The sequence below is a fragment of the Anarhichas minor genome, unplaced genomic scaffold (genome assembly GCF_050575085.1).
Source record: "Anarhichas minor isolate MPS153535 unplaced genomic scaffold, ASM5057508v1 ptg000007l, whole genome shotgun sequence".
Classification (NCBI taxonomy): Eukaryota; Metazoa; Chordata; class Actinopteri; order Perciformes; family Anarhichadidae; genus Anarhichas; species Anarhichas minor.
Genome location: NW_027466453.1, coordinates 1653045 through 1668701, shown reverse-complemented (window position 1 = coordinate 1668701; position 15657 = coordinate 1653045). Strand labels below are relative to the sequence as shown.

Here is a 15657-nt window from a genome sequence, read left to right as displayed (position 1 = left end):
CTGGGATGAGAGTCTGTGTCAATGGGGTCCTGGACCTTTTCTTGTGGTGTGAGGTTGATGACTGCAGCCTCTTGTTGATTGGTTATAATCTTTTCTGCTCGCCTCAACATCCTGGAGGCGTACAGGTCCTAAGGGACGGCAGATTGCAGCCAATCACCTTCGCTGCAGAGCAAATGATATGCTGAGAAGGTCTGCCCTTGTCCTTGGCAGTGGCAGCAGCGTACCACATGGTGATGGAGGAGGAGAGGATGGACTCAGCCAGCCTCCCTGGTGCGTGTTGGTACACAGCAGTCCTCACAGCTGATGTAGGACGCCACAGCCTCTGTGTGTGTACTCATCCAGACAAACTGTTGGAAGCAGTCAGTAGAGTCCTCAACAGCTTCACTGTTCCATTACTTAGATATCCTCACAACAGGCTTATTTTCTGCTGCTTAGCAGAAATCAGGTGGACCATGACATGGTCAGAGTGTCCCAGTGCAGCGTGGGGCACGGTGTCATAGTAGGCACCGCTGACTGTAGTGTAACAGTGATCCAAAGTGTTCTTCTCTCTGGTTAGGCATTTACTAAACTGTCTGTATTTGAGGAGTTCATGGCTGGGGTTTCCTTTGTTAACACACACACACAGTATACACACATCTGTGGCAAACGTCATCAAAATGTATTTATTTGGGAGAAAGACACTGTAGGCATGTTTGCATGTTGATCCTGTAGCAATCCTTTAAAGCATTATACAGTAATTGTCTTCTTTTCGGTACAGTTATTTTTAATTTCATGATGAATATCATACAGCAGATATTTGAAAGTTCCTTAAAATAAACCCGTCCAATATAGTTGACTTACCTATATTTTTTATTGTCAAAGTTATTTTATTTGATGGTGACAATGATGATGAGGATAATACTGTGGGCTACACATGTGGGACAACTTTATGATCAATATTTTCAGCATTTTCCACATGGGATTCACAGAGAAGCTGCGCCATTTCCAACAGAACTCATTACTGAAACACGGTTGCCATTTCCGACAGTAACCACAACCAGCCGCTTCTCTCATTTCTCAGTTTGTGCCCCCTCGTCTCCTCTTTCCTTCGTCCTCCAGCCTGTGACCCGGGGGTCAATCTCAAATCCCATCTTGCAGGTTGTCGAAAAGGAGCAAGGAGGGAGGAGGCTTGTCGGAGCAGCTATGAGTGACGATGCACAAGTGTATCCTTTGCGGAAGTCTTTTGATGAATAGAGGCGTGACACATTCTTGTCACATTATACCACGTTGTGAATTGAATTAGTAGTACAAATTTAAGTTTTCATGAACACAGAGATCAAATATCAAATACAAGGGTTTAACACACGTGATATTTAATTGATGTTGCTTTAAAATGACGGCTCCAAGGCAACAATGTGATCATTTGTTCAATGCCTTTTGCCTCGACTCCTCTCTCCTCACGTTTCTTCCTTGCCTCCTTCGCTTGCATCTGAGGTTGGAGGGACTAGGACGTGAGGAAAGGATGGCAGGTGTTAGGTTCAAGAACCTCTCGAAACTGTGGGAGAACCGCATGTTGTGGAGCCGTGCCAAAAAGTCAGCCGGCTGAAATTATAATCAAAAGTATTTAATACTACAGAAGCTAAAACAATTGCAAAGTGAAGTACATTATTTACAGAATCTATAGAAATATTTACAGTATCGATATAGAAATATGATCCGAGCGGAAAAGCAGCCATACACACCACAGCCAGGAAGCATGTTACCTGCCTGGATGAAATGAGATGAACAGAACGAATTCTCTCTCTGAATTTCCTTAAATAGTTCGTAAAAAGTCACAAAATGTCCGTCTTTGTTTCTATTGGTTAAATCCAGCTAGCTCCTCCTTCTCGCATCAGCCAGCTGGAGGACCCTTGGCGCGGGTGTGATGTTCCTTCTGCGTGTCCCTGGAATGCCTGTCTAAAATCACTGTCTGTCCCTCGACCATTCTTCACAGTTTTATACATTCAATGATTGTCTTTTATGGCTTAACACTTCTATGGTAAACATACTGTAAACATACTATACATTCGATAAGAATTTGCAACTTTGGCAAAAACTTTACAAGCATATTTGGTATAACCCAAGTACTTGCTAACATTTTACTATCCACCTCTAAGGGTGCTATAAATCCTACTAGAAACACTTCTAATTACAAATCCTAAAACACACTTCTAAACCTAAATTTCCTACACAGGCAACGAATGGAGGATGTACAAACTGAGAAATGACAAGAGCCTCAGGACTTACCATTAAGAGCTGATTTAGGGTCGTCCATTGGAAGATCAGTGTTTTGATCCCTGGAAAGATACTGAACCCCAAATTGCTCCTAAAGGCTGGTCCATCGGTGTGTGAGTGTACGTGAATAAATATATGTAGTTTAGATCCTGATGGGTAGAATGTCATCTAGCATGATGATCTGCCATCAGTGTATGAACAGTGTTTCCCACAGTTACTAGCAAGTAGTACTTTGCAGATTTAGATTCTTGGGTTGGTGGGTTGCCGAGATCGGGCACTGAGGACCGTCCGTTCGGGTTAACGATCGCACCGGGAACAGGTGGCTCCATCACTCCCTGCAGGAACAGAGGGCACAAGTTTAAGGCCCCGGGAAGCTGACATGGCCGGAGTTGCGAACCACTTACACTTTCTGAAGCGATCTAGAGCCGGGCGCTGCATACCGCTGCAGAGGAAATGTTTCGGACAGGGCCAGCCAGCCCAACCGTTAAGAAGTGATCAATATTTTTAGTTCATTATTAAAACTGTGGGGGACAAAATCCACTTTGGTGGGACGCCACCATGTCTTGGTAATTAATGTTAAATACTGATAAACGTGTGTGTGAATGGGTGAATGTGTACATGTAGTACAGCACTTTGAGTGGCCAGAAGACTAGACAGTCGCTATATAAATGAAGCCCATTAACCATTTACTTGAAAGGTAACATAGGTTGTGACTACAATGCCTTTTGGCAGCCATGAATGCACCAACAGGGAGAGATTTATTTTTCAGGCAAAATCACTCATTTATTGAATAAAGGTCTACTTCATCTGCCTTCTTTTCGGGGGTTTTTTCTCAAATGAAAAATGCTCAAGCACAAGGTTATGAATGCTGTGAAGTTGTCACTTTCAGATACAAACTAACATGGCATCCACCGCCGTACATTGCTTAGCTTCAATGCCAGTAATGTTACTGTCTGATCTCCAAACTGGGAGCATGCCGACCGCCATCTAAGGAATTGTAGGTAATACACTGACTATGGATAAGAATAATATCTATGTTTACGTCATCATGCAGACACCTACATAGGTTACGTGGGGAAAGGTTTTTAGGAGTGGCTTGGGAAAATAGTTACACTAACAAATATGTAAATATGAATATTTGGATTTTAACACAAAAAGAACACCACTGAGAAGCTTCAGAATGGTATAAAAAACAAACTGCCATTTAAGCAAAGTGATGTTCATTGTGATGAGCTTTATTCCACTCTTATGGCCTTTACACACTGGTTACATACTGTTGTTTTTGCCATGAGTACATCATTTTTTTCAGAACAAGTTTGATTGTTCTGAACTTTCCCACCAGGGAGAGGCATAAACCATTGTGTGGAACGTGTTGAGTTGTGCCTATATATGAAACAACAACATAGAGGCTCCGTAGCCCGAACCAAGACGGCAAACGTTTTTACTCCATTCAACCTTGACGAAGGCAGCTCAGCTCAGACCAGATCCACTCCGTCTGTTCTTATCTTTCACAATAAAAGCCCTCGACATATAATATTAACAGGCAAGTATTTAGCATTTTTCGTGTTGCTTATACCCTCGTACCCCTTGTGTGTAAATATATCTATTTATCCCCATTAGCTAATGTCAATGGCTCCAGCTAAACTTTGTGTGGTCCCAAATCCAGTCCATCCATCATATTCATCATATACATACTTTATACATCATCACCTGTGTGTTGCAATGTTCAACTCATGTTCCCTCTAATTGTGTTGTGTTAATAAGCGGTCGTTCAAATTTTCTCAACATTCAAACCATATGCATTCACTTACATCATCTTTAATTAATTAGTCTATGAATTAGCCTCAAGGGCCATCACCAGGGAACAGGAACAAGTCATTATACATGACCAATACTGGACTATTGATCAGCTGCTTCAATGTCTTAAATGAAGGAATGACGATTGGCTATAGCATTGACATATGTGAAGGGGGCAGCTATTTCAATGATTGATGGCACAGTAAATGACTCGTCTGGGAGCTCTGTTCTGGGAAAATGTGTAGTTTCCTCAATACACTTTTTAATGCAGGCGGGAAACACAGCGGCAGGACGTGGAGACTCTGAAACGAGAGGAGAGGTGAGTAACAAAATAAAACAGGAAACTAAGATGACTAAATGCAAAAACCAGAGAAACATAACCTAAGGAGCTTGATGATATGGGACCGATAGTGGAAAACCACACGATGTGAAGAGGGCTTGGCAGTGTTTTTATCCTTCATTTATTCAGGGAAGATTCGTTGAGAGCCAAGCTCTCGTTTGCAGGAATGCTGATTTGACATTGCCATGGAGCTTTTTCTCATGGCACACCAGTCTCTAAAAAATATTGAATCCCTTGCTCCTTAATATATAACCACAGCCGCAGTAATAATTAGATCACCTATCGTCCTCAAATTTCATTCATGCCAACTGCATGGACAAGCAAAAGTTGGGAACGAAAAGGAGCGTGTTTGAGTTATCAGCATATATAAAAACTAAATTATTGACATCAATAGAGTTATTAATGTCAGTAAGATTATTAACAATTATTAATAATAACGGGGCACCACCCTGAGAACAGGGACCAATAACCAAACGATAAACTAAGTCATAATTAGTGTTCACTCACAATGTCAATAGTCTGAGTACTATTACACCTTCGACCACCATCGTTCGAGCAACAGACCACATATCAGATATTATCACAATACATGCACAAAGTAATCACAGACAGCTGCTCTTTAATATATAACAGAGTTTATTAGGTTCCAATAATAATGATCTAGTCAACTAATATCTAAAACTAACAACTATACATTCATGAGCACGCTATCTAAAATCAACAAACTGGTAAGAGAGTATGTGTGTGTGTGTGAGAGAGAGAGAGGGGCGGGGGGAGTGTGTGTGTGCTGGTGAAAGAGGATGAAAAAAGAAAAGGTAACTTAAGCAAAACACAAACAAGATAATAACACACAATGACCTAACTAAGCACAGACTCCAGATACGCCCTTACTGTGAGATGGCCTCTTAATGGTCCTTCTGAGTTCCTCGGTTCGCTCTGGATCGCGAGCTCCGTGCTGCGCGGCAATAAACTCTCTGTGTGTCAGAGATAGTTTCTTCGGCTCAGTAAGGGAATTTTTCTTCCATATAACCGGCATAAAGTCGACTTGATTGGAAAGAGAATTTGTCCTCTTTCTCTGAAGACTGCGTTTTTTTTCACTTCTGCAGGCAAGTTGTTCCGCTTCTCCTTTTTCAGGATGTGAAAATAAAACCAAAATAATGGTCTTGGTCTACCGAATTGAAGACTGGCCTAGGTTCTCTTAAAAGCAGCAAAGCTATGTTTCTGTGCCTCCTTGCAAGCGAATTGAATCACGTGGAATGGCCAAGAGATTTATAGAGTTTTATAGTTTCAGGGAGAGGCCAGAGCTGCACCACAGGGAGTCCTGTGGTGTCTGTGGCCCCCGTCCAATTAGATCGCAGTGTTAATGTTTTATTGCTTTCGCATCTAAGGCCATGTGAAATATTAAGAGCTTGCTCTTATCTCAAACTCAGATCAGGCCTTTTTTTTAGCAAGCAGGCCTCAGTCAGATCCCTTGAGCACATGGTGAAGGCCTAGTCCAGGCCGTGAGGGCCCAACATAAATATATGTAACGCTTTACAGCATGTGAGCAATAGAATTATACAACAATCCCAACAACCGGAGCTTTATAAAGTGGGCAGCAGAAAGCACATCAATTATGAACCTGTTCAAATGTATTAGGTGAATCACCAGAGAAAAGAAAGGAAGCGTGTCCATCCCACTACAACGGTCATTAATTAAGGCAAAATAAAAGAAGTGATGCGGCCTGTTCAGACTCTTCTCTCTGAACATGAAACGTCTCGAGTCATCGTTGTTTTCCAGGGAGGAGACAAATAAACAACACGGAAATGCAAAATGTGTGCCTGCAAATATTATATGTGTAGGGCTTTTATTGTGAAAGGTAAGAACAGAAGGAGTGGATCTGGTCTGAGCGGCCTTTGTCAAGGTTAAAGAAAGTTATAAAGTTTGCCTAGCATCTGTGCTAAAAGTCTCAATAAATCACAGCAGCAAGAAAAACTCTTTGTCATTGTTTTCCACAAAATGTTCAATACTAAATGCTTTCTACTAAACACAACCCATCTAGTACAGTCTGACAGTGTAGTGACAAACCCAAAGAGAACCATCCCCATCTCTGTGCTTCCTCTCGGCTTCTCTAGCTCGTTGGTTTGGTTTGAGGGAAACAGCTGTAACTATCAGTGTACACAATGCTCAGCAGTCAATCGCAGCTGGAGACGAGCTGGTGAACGTACAGTAGTGTAGCATTTACTTGCTAAACAGTAAGATACTTTTCCTCAGGAGTTGGTGGAGACCAAACCAGAGCTAAAAGGAGAGTGAATATTGGACTCACAAACATGGCTTCTACTGAATGGTAATGCTACTGGAAGTTTAATGAGGCAACCATTCGCCATAACACCATAACAGGGTGAGGAATATGAATGTTGTGTTTGTCTTGCTGTACTTCCTTCAAGTGGGAAAATAAAACCAGTTAATGCCGCTTTGAATAATTACTATTATTGGATTGTGACACAAAGCTAAGGTGACGCTTTATCGACAACAATATGAAAGAATAATCACTTATTGTGTATATCTGCATCAAAATAAAAAGGAATTTCTTCAGACCCTAGAAGCCCAAAGCTCATTTACAAAAAACAGAACTCACAACCTCAACAGTGAAGTCAATGCATATATGGCAACACCCTGCAGCCTTCAGCTGTTTGCTTCAGGTTTATAGCACCCTTCAGTTCTTTAAAGCCCCACAAAGATGCTTTGAAGAACTGCTAAGCTGCTCTCCGTATTAGATTTAAAAATGTGGGATTTCATATGTTATGTAATCCAGCGGCTGATCAAAGTAAACACAAGTCAACCAAATCAAATGCTCATTGAAAGAACTTAGGTGGCTTACCCCAAACATTGGCTTGCCATTTGAAAAACATGCAAACAAACCAAAGCGAACCATTGCAATAGCAGAGAAGCTGCTGATGACTAAGGCTTAAGGTCACCCTCTGAGAGGCTGTCAGGTATATACTGGCCAATGCAACTCCCAAATATTGAACATGAATTTGTTGGTTTTTTTCTATTGAGAGAGCAGTTCAGCTTTAGACCATAAGCGATAAATACATTTTTCTATGTTCCTCTGATCACAGCTGCAGGAAAAACAATTAGTTACAGCATTTAATCATTTCTCAGCAAGAGTTCAGATGAATATTTGATGCATATGCCATTTTCCACACATAAACTGATATTTATATAGAAGAAGAATGTACACCTCATGCATTCTTCAGACCAGGATACACACAGTATTCTAGAGCCACAGTTCCAGTCAACACAACCATGTGTTAAGTGTCAAAGGCAAATTTATAAACTTTTTATTTTGTAAACAAATAAGGCTGTGAAGTACTTTGTATCGTCTTTTCCAATGATATTGATATTTGATATCACCAATGGTTTACACAGGCATGAACTTGACTTTCTGTTGAGAAAAAAACAACAACTGTCAGAGTGGGTAAACATACAGACAACCAGACAAATAAGTAATTCCTGTCACTCTCCTAATGAGGCAGAATGTTTGGCAGGTTAGGCAAATGATTGGACTGTAGTGATCAGTCAAAGTCAACGATTGGCTATCAGTCCCCACCAGCAGGATTCCTGCCCGCCAGCATGAATGTGGGGATCCCAGAACAGCCTCACATTCAGCACCCTTGAGTCACACGTAGTCCTACATTTCTGCCAATTATACACTGATTGCAAATGTGTGAATATGTCCGACACCCTGTGTAGTATAAACAAAATATTTCTGTCCATTTGTGACTATATTATGTTCTGTTTTCTAAATGTTACATCAGAAGTTTGTTTTTTTCCAGTCTAAATGATGAAACGTAGCTAGCAGTAACAACAGCATCGGTCAAACCCCAGAGTGTGACTTCCTCCAGCTGTACAGTGAGATGTCAGGGTTTATGTGTATGCCAAGGAGCTGCAGTGGAGGTCGATCCTGGTGCTGTTATTACAGAGAAGGGTTGGTGTTACATCACCAAGATGATGAAATGTGGTTGTAAAATCATTACAGCCACACAACATATAAAGATATAAAGATAAAGGCAGCAGGAGTGAGAGGGTTGGTAAATCTGGGGGGGGGGGGGGGGGGGGGGGGTTGTTTGGGTGTTATTTTAAATAACAATTTTTCTCCAGAATCGCTGACTCTACCTTTTTAAAGTACTTTGCACCTTCAGTGAGTGTGGGCACGAATCACTATGTTGCTGCTCAAGGCCTGAGGATGTGCAATTCAACTGAATTTACTGAATGGATATCATTTTCATCCACTCTTCTCAAACTTTCATTATATATGTTCCTTTTGGGGTTCATGCAGGGACACTTCTATCATGTACAGTATGTGGTTCAACACGCCAGTATTACCAAATGACATGACAGCAGTGACAACAAGTTGTCTACCACAGCAGTCAAGTGTTACATTCAGCCAAGCTTACACCCATGCTCCAAAGGCTCCAAAGGCTTTCTGGAGTTCGTACAAGACGGCTGGGTTAGGTAAGAGGCTGGACCGCCTCCAGCTTCTTCTAATCTCAACAGCTGGGTAAACATCAGGACCGTGGCCCGGCTTCAGAGAAGTCATTGGTGTGTAGGTGGAAACTGTGATGATTGTTATTGGGCCATGTTTGGTTTGCAATTTGTAAAACCTAAATGAATCAATTACAATAAGTAAACAGTTTACCACTATATTGGAACTAAAGAAAATTTAAAAATATATATAGCTGCATTAATTGAATATTTGTCCACTTGGGGACAAGTTGAAAACATAACATCCATATATTATTGACCTTATGGTGAACGTGTTTCATATTTTCACATCCAGCAGACTCACAGAAACTGTAGGGTTGGTGTTCACTCTCTTTTAACTCAGGTTTGGTCTCCACCGACTCCTGACAGAAGAGTCTGCTCAATGCTCCACTGTGATCACCAGCTATGCTCTCTAGCATTCCTCCCACTTTGGATTCAGATTGTTTTATACATCTTAACAGCTATAGTCAATTGTATTTTTTCATTCTGTCTTCAAAGCTGCACTAATTCATATTTAATATTAGAAATGGAGCAAATGAGCTGTCACCCACAGAGAATTATCCCCAGCTCTGCAGTTCCTCTCAGCTCTCTGGATGAATAGCTGATAGATACTCTGTTAATCCCCGCGGTGGATAGCTTTTTAGTATCGTTTGTTTCCAGCCAACAAATGTATTGTTCGATTGTTCTAATGCTAACGTTGCTCCATGTCTACTGGATCTGACAAGTGTTTGCCCCTTAACAACTTTATAATGGGAATTCAATTATAATTTTAGAGGTTGTTCTGCTGCCTCCAAGTGGCCAAAGAAAGCAAAACAATAAAAGATCAAATCAATCAATTAATGCAGCTTCAAATGCATAAATAAAAAATTAAGAGTTTCAAAAACAGGGGGAGCTTTACCAGTTGTTTCTAGATATAGTGTGATGTGTGTAGTTCAGAGAAATGTGGTACTTACTGTAATTGAGTAATTGAGGCTGCGTCTTTATAAAGGGCTATATTTAGCACATTGTTGTGCCATATGGATTTGTGTGTATTATCCTTTTGCAATAAGCTTATCATCTCTTCATCAAATGGTACTCTACATATCTGCTTGGCAGCTGTGGTGCATCACGAGAGGGAATATACAGAGCCAATGTTAACAGCAAGAGTCACACATCCAGGCTTTCCCACAAAACAGAGACATGTTCCAAAGGTTGAAAGTGCCTCTAGGTTTTGCCAGGTATGTCTTCTTCTGTTTCAGTCTGTTCTGCCATATTTACAGATAGCAGAAAAGGATTATGAGGCTACGCTGAGCTGATGTGGAATTCTACGACATTTTCACATGTTCTGAGCTTGGTAGAAAAATGTAAAGAAGAGTAATGTCTACCTGAGCAGAGAATGAAGTCTCTCTCCCTCAGTGTGTGTTCTTAGCTTCTCCAAGCTTTAGTGCATGCTAGTGCATGTGAGTGTGCCCCACTGGTTATCTCACGACAGCTGCTCTGAACGGTTCTAATACGGCGGTTACAGCTGGTCGTCCTGGAAACGTTGCACCCACCCTCTGGTTCCCCCTCAGGTTAGCACTGTTAGCACTGTTAGCACTGTTAGCCGCGAGCTCAGCCGTCGCCATTCGGAGAGCCATGTGGAGGCAATAGAAATGGCCAGAATTTCGCACCTGTAAGAATTTCAATATGTTATTTCCTCTGCCAAACAAAGTTCAATCAATATCTGTGACCGTGAGCTCCTCTCTCTCACAGGAAGCAGAGAAGTAAGTCTCAAACTGATATCATCAAGTGACCCACAGCAGTGGACCGGGACAAACAATCAGCCCTGCATTTTGAGTTTAGTGCTGTAGTTTTTGGATTTGGAAGAGAGTGGTTCATGTTCACTAATATATGAATAACATGTATGAATTCTAAATATGGACATGGCCCCTTTAATAATCTCATAACCCCAACTCCAGCAATTTAGAAAGAACCAGTATAACTCAGTAGAGGAACATAATTGCATGACTGAGCCAAATGTAGCACAATAAACATAATCATCATCATGTTCATGTTTTATTTATTTGTAGAATAATAATCCATTTGTATTGATCAAATAATGAATTGATTGATTGATGAAATAGGATTGTTATTTGCAGCCTGGTCCCAGAGCAAAAAAACAAAAGACACTACTCAGAGGCATGAATGACAAATGACAATGCAAAGTCATGGATGTCAATGGAGGATTAAAATACTGTTTGTAAATGGAGAACCATTGACTCTGCTTGGCTGAGCAGGTGTTAGTGTAGTGGACTGGCAGAGGAAACACTATTCAATATCTTCATAGTGAAATCATAATGTAATGTATCTTTGTCATTGGTATATCATTTGTTTTAAATATATATACCATATATATATATATATATATATATATATATATATATATATATATTTATATAACAAATAAAAAGGGCAGCAAAAAAACAACAGGGGACTTTGGTTATGTAAGAGATTAAATGTGTGAGTGAAGGTGGAGATGTTTGGAGCACACAGACTGGTTAGGAGTGTTAGACGCTGCCCGTGCACAGACACACCATCATGTGGCTGCTCGCGCAAGGTTGAAGGCTGGGAAGCTCCGACCGACCGTCCGTCCCCTACCGGAGAAGCTGGCTCCGGTGTCACGATGCCAACCTTCTCAGTCATGTACAAAGGAGCCGTCATCATCAGCAGGTAACGCGCTGCTGTGTCCCTCTGTGGAGTGCGTGTTAGCGGACAGATGGAGAGATGTCTGTGGGAGAACGCGTGAGACTAGACGTTACTGTATGAGGAGAAGCATTCCATTGAATGGGGCTCGTGCGGCGCCCGCGCGCTCACTCTGTTGCTCACTGAAACAGTAAACGTATGTTGTTTGAGTGTGAAAATGGAGGTGCTTGGTGTCGAATATTTTCCTCTGGGTGTTCTATAGAGAGCAACACATTCTACAGCAACACTTTGACCTGCTTAAAGCTCGCGAGCGGGTTGTTTTTCTGGACACTTCTCTCCATCTGCGCCGCTCGTGCGCCTCGCGCAACGAGAGGCAGTAGCGCACGAGAGGCAGCTGTATTTAGTTCGCCTTCACGATGAAGTCCGTTCTGTGGCTTCAGATGCACGCTACATTACATTTATTATGTTCTTTAAAACAGTTAGTGTGGTGATGTACTTTTACAGATCAAGGGTTGTAATGTGGAAAACTGGATCATTCTGGATAACTTCCTATTGATTATTAGTGATCTCCTGTTGACCAAGTGCAGCTGACTCCTCTCCTCCTGTTATGTCAATCATCTGTTAGCAGTTTTCATTTAGATATTTTGATGGTGAACCTATAAAGTTTATTTCAGGTCGTTGATTGTGCTTTTAAATGTGTTCTTTGAGTCCTTTCAAGCACCAGAAAATGAGTTGAAACTCTAACATCAGCACAATATACTTGTTTTATATTATGTTCAGGCTTCATATTATCAGGGCTGCAACTAATGGGCCTCCAGGGCCAACACAACAAGCAGCAGCTCACATGGTATGATTACTTCATGGTCAACACTTGGAATTATCAACAAGTTGTAACTGGAACTTCAGTAAATCAGGCTTTAGGCCGAGCCAGACCACAAACTTAAGAATAGGAGTTAAGGAGGAAATCTTGGCTCTTCTTTGTGATTACTCTGGCGCCAATCATCCTGATTAAATGGAATTAATGGAGTGGAAGATCTCAGAGAAGCCGGAACCACTGAGGCATCTCATTTGGTTAAAAGAAGAAACAAATGGTTATAATGGTTTACATATTGTTGATCTGAAAAAAATGAGGAGATTTAAACAGTGAGACTCATGTTGTCTACAGTAGAAGATAGTTACACAGTTTGACTGTATGGCTTCATGCTTCTTGCTACTTGATTTTTAAAAATGTACTAAACATGACTTAATTTCGTATTTGACAAGGAAATTCAAACTATACACAGTGCTGTGGAGAGGATCTGACGATGACGTTCTTTTATCTTGTGCTTTGCCACACACACACCGGAGTGATGTGTACAGTATCTTCTATCCCGTAAAAAGAGACAATGTGACAATATAAAAAAAGAACAAGATATCTATAAGATGATGGAAACGTTTCAAAAAACGTTCTCCAAAAGCATTTCTCTGGTGCCAAATGGATTTAACATATCTTGTTGAACGTAAACAAACACATACTTTTAGGCATACAAGTTCATTCTTGGCCATACAAACTGTATTAAAGAAACATAACCAGTCATCCCCATTCCAGCTTTTATATGCCTTTATTCAGACCAAACACAAAAATATTTGTGTGAATAGATTGCACGTTAATTAAAGCATTTGGACCCATCTATCTCTGTCAGCCTGTCCACACTGCATACCAAACATCCGCTTTTTGCCGTGCACGGCTTTTCTTTCCTCAGCTCTTTCAATTTCTGCGAATTTCAGATGCCGATAGAAATAAGCCAACCAATAAAATAATGACTTTTGCTCATGTGATTAATAGATCATGAGGTCAGTGTGATACTTCTGTTCATACCGTCACACAGCAAATGGATAATGATCCACTGACCCATTTGGTTTTCTAGGTTTTCGTTCCCAGTGTGAAAAGGCTTAAATTCATCTGAGACCTTTTCCACAGCAGACATTTTGACTTGTCGTAGCAGGAAAAGGTGAAATTCACATTGGCTCAGTTCCAAGAAGTGTCCCAGGAAACTGTTCCAGTGAGCCAGCATGCACAGTACCGGAGCCTCCCTGAAATGGAATGCAGCCATCATTAATGTATCAGATAGACCTGTGCTTTCCATCTATGACAGGTCAACATGTCTGCCGTGAAAAAGGTCTGTTGAAATGCTGATGGAGTTTGCTCTGTTGTCATGGAGATGACTCAGTTGTGATCACGTGACCAATGAAACTTAAGCTAAGAATTTTTTGTTTGTCAAGAAAACATCATTGTTTAAAATAGAAATTTGAAAACGTGCTCTTTGCTTACACACACTGCTTCCTGTCTTCAGACTGTATGAATGCTACATTCTGCTGCTGCTCTCCTTCAGAAGCACAGTGTTGTCATTTGAAGTTCAGCGTGTCCTCAATTAGCCCCAGAGTTTCACTACTGAGGAACCCTCTGCATCTGAAATATTGATATTCCTCCATGTCGTTCGGGTGGCAACCAGACGGAGAAGTGTGAAGTCCATTGCTGAGAATACCTTGTTCCAGATTTCCAAAACTATGAACAGGATAATCTCTACAATGAACTAACAAAGTGTTGCTAGTAGTCTTTACAGGTAGGCATGGATATAAGTGTGCACTGGTTTATCTCTGCTATTCAATGCTATCTTATGCACCATCTTTTTAGTGTTCAGCCTGAGCAAACTGATGTTCTTTAATTGAGTCAATGTTAGATGGATTAGGAATAAGGCAAATTCAGCTAAACCAGAGTGTGTCCAAACAACAAAAGCAGAATTCAAAGGAAAGGTCACTCCTGTCATAATTAACTTCTAAAATTCAAAGTCCTCATATCAAACTATGAATCAATGTTTAGTTCAAATTGAAATATCTTAAAATGTGCAAATCTGTAAACTATCTTTAAAATGAGCTAGTTATGCAGGGCCACATCTGTGGAAACTATTGCAATACTTCTTAATTATGTAACAATAAGTAAATAGGGACAACCTAAAACCTTCAAGACATAAACAATGACCAGCACGATGAAAACACTGTATAGCATCAGCATCAGCTCTGATGAAGCCATTGTGCTCGATCTGCCAAACAAAACACACTGTTAGAGCAGAAAGCTGTTAGCAAAATGCTGTGACGGAGGTTACCAAACTAAAGAAACATGATGATGCAAAAAGTTGCCTTAATATTTATGAGTAGATCAAGCATTATGTTTTTATCAGTGTACAAATAGATCTGAACACAAAAAGGATTGATTGCAGACATTGTTTGACTGGAGAAGTTTGGATACTACTTGGTACCGGCTTATTTTAGTCGATACCTCAAAGGTATCGCACTCCGATACTCGCCCTGTAGTAACTTATACTTGTCAAAGGCTAAGACAAGGTCCTAAGTGATCTTGTCTTAGCCTTTGACAAGTATAAGTTACTACAGGGCGAGTATCGGAGTGCGATACCTTTGAGGTATCGCACTCCGATATATATTGAATGAGGTTTCTTATCCTAAGTCTTAGGATAAGAAACCTCATTCAAAAAAAGAACGAGTCATGGAGACCTTGTATACAACTGTTGTACTATTGATCTGTCTGCATACTATACGTCAATGAATAGGAATACAACAGCAAAGCCAACAGTTTGAACAAAGCCTGTAACATGACACATTGAACATATTTCACACATATTCTATAATATGATATATTCTATATTACTAGGAGGTAAATTCTAGATCAATACTGGTACAGACTAACTCCATATCATTCATATTGTTCCAAGAATAAAACTAGAAATTCTGAGTTGCTCTTATGTTGAGAATGTACATGGAGTCACATGCTATATATACACCTCTGAGTCCATCCATCCAGAGGTGTATTTCTGCAACGCTCAGCAAGTGATGATAGATAGTGTCAACAAAACTGTAGTGTCACCGGAAAAGACTTACTGTATCCAGAATGACTGCATTACCAATGTATCACTTCCTACGTGCTTCAGCCTTCTTCTCATCCAGAACAAGGGCCAGATCAAGTAGTCTACCTTCCACCAACATTTTTACTTCTGCGGATATTCCACATCATAGCAACCAGAGGC

The 15657-nt window shown here is 40.7% G+C and overlaps 1 protein-coding gene across 1 annotated transcript in view; it reads left to right on the top strand.

Moving 5' to 3' along the window:
- The window catches only part of LOC142938728 (syntaxin-binding protein 4), a 91302-nt gene that overhangs the window by 21104 nt on the left and 54541 nt on the right, over nt 1-15657 (top strand). The gene's annotated exons all lie outside the window — the stretch shown is intronic.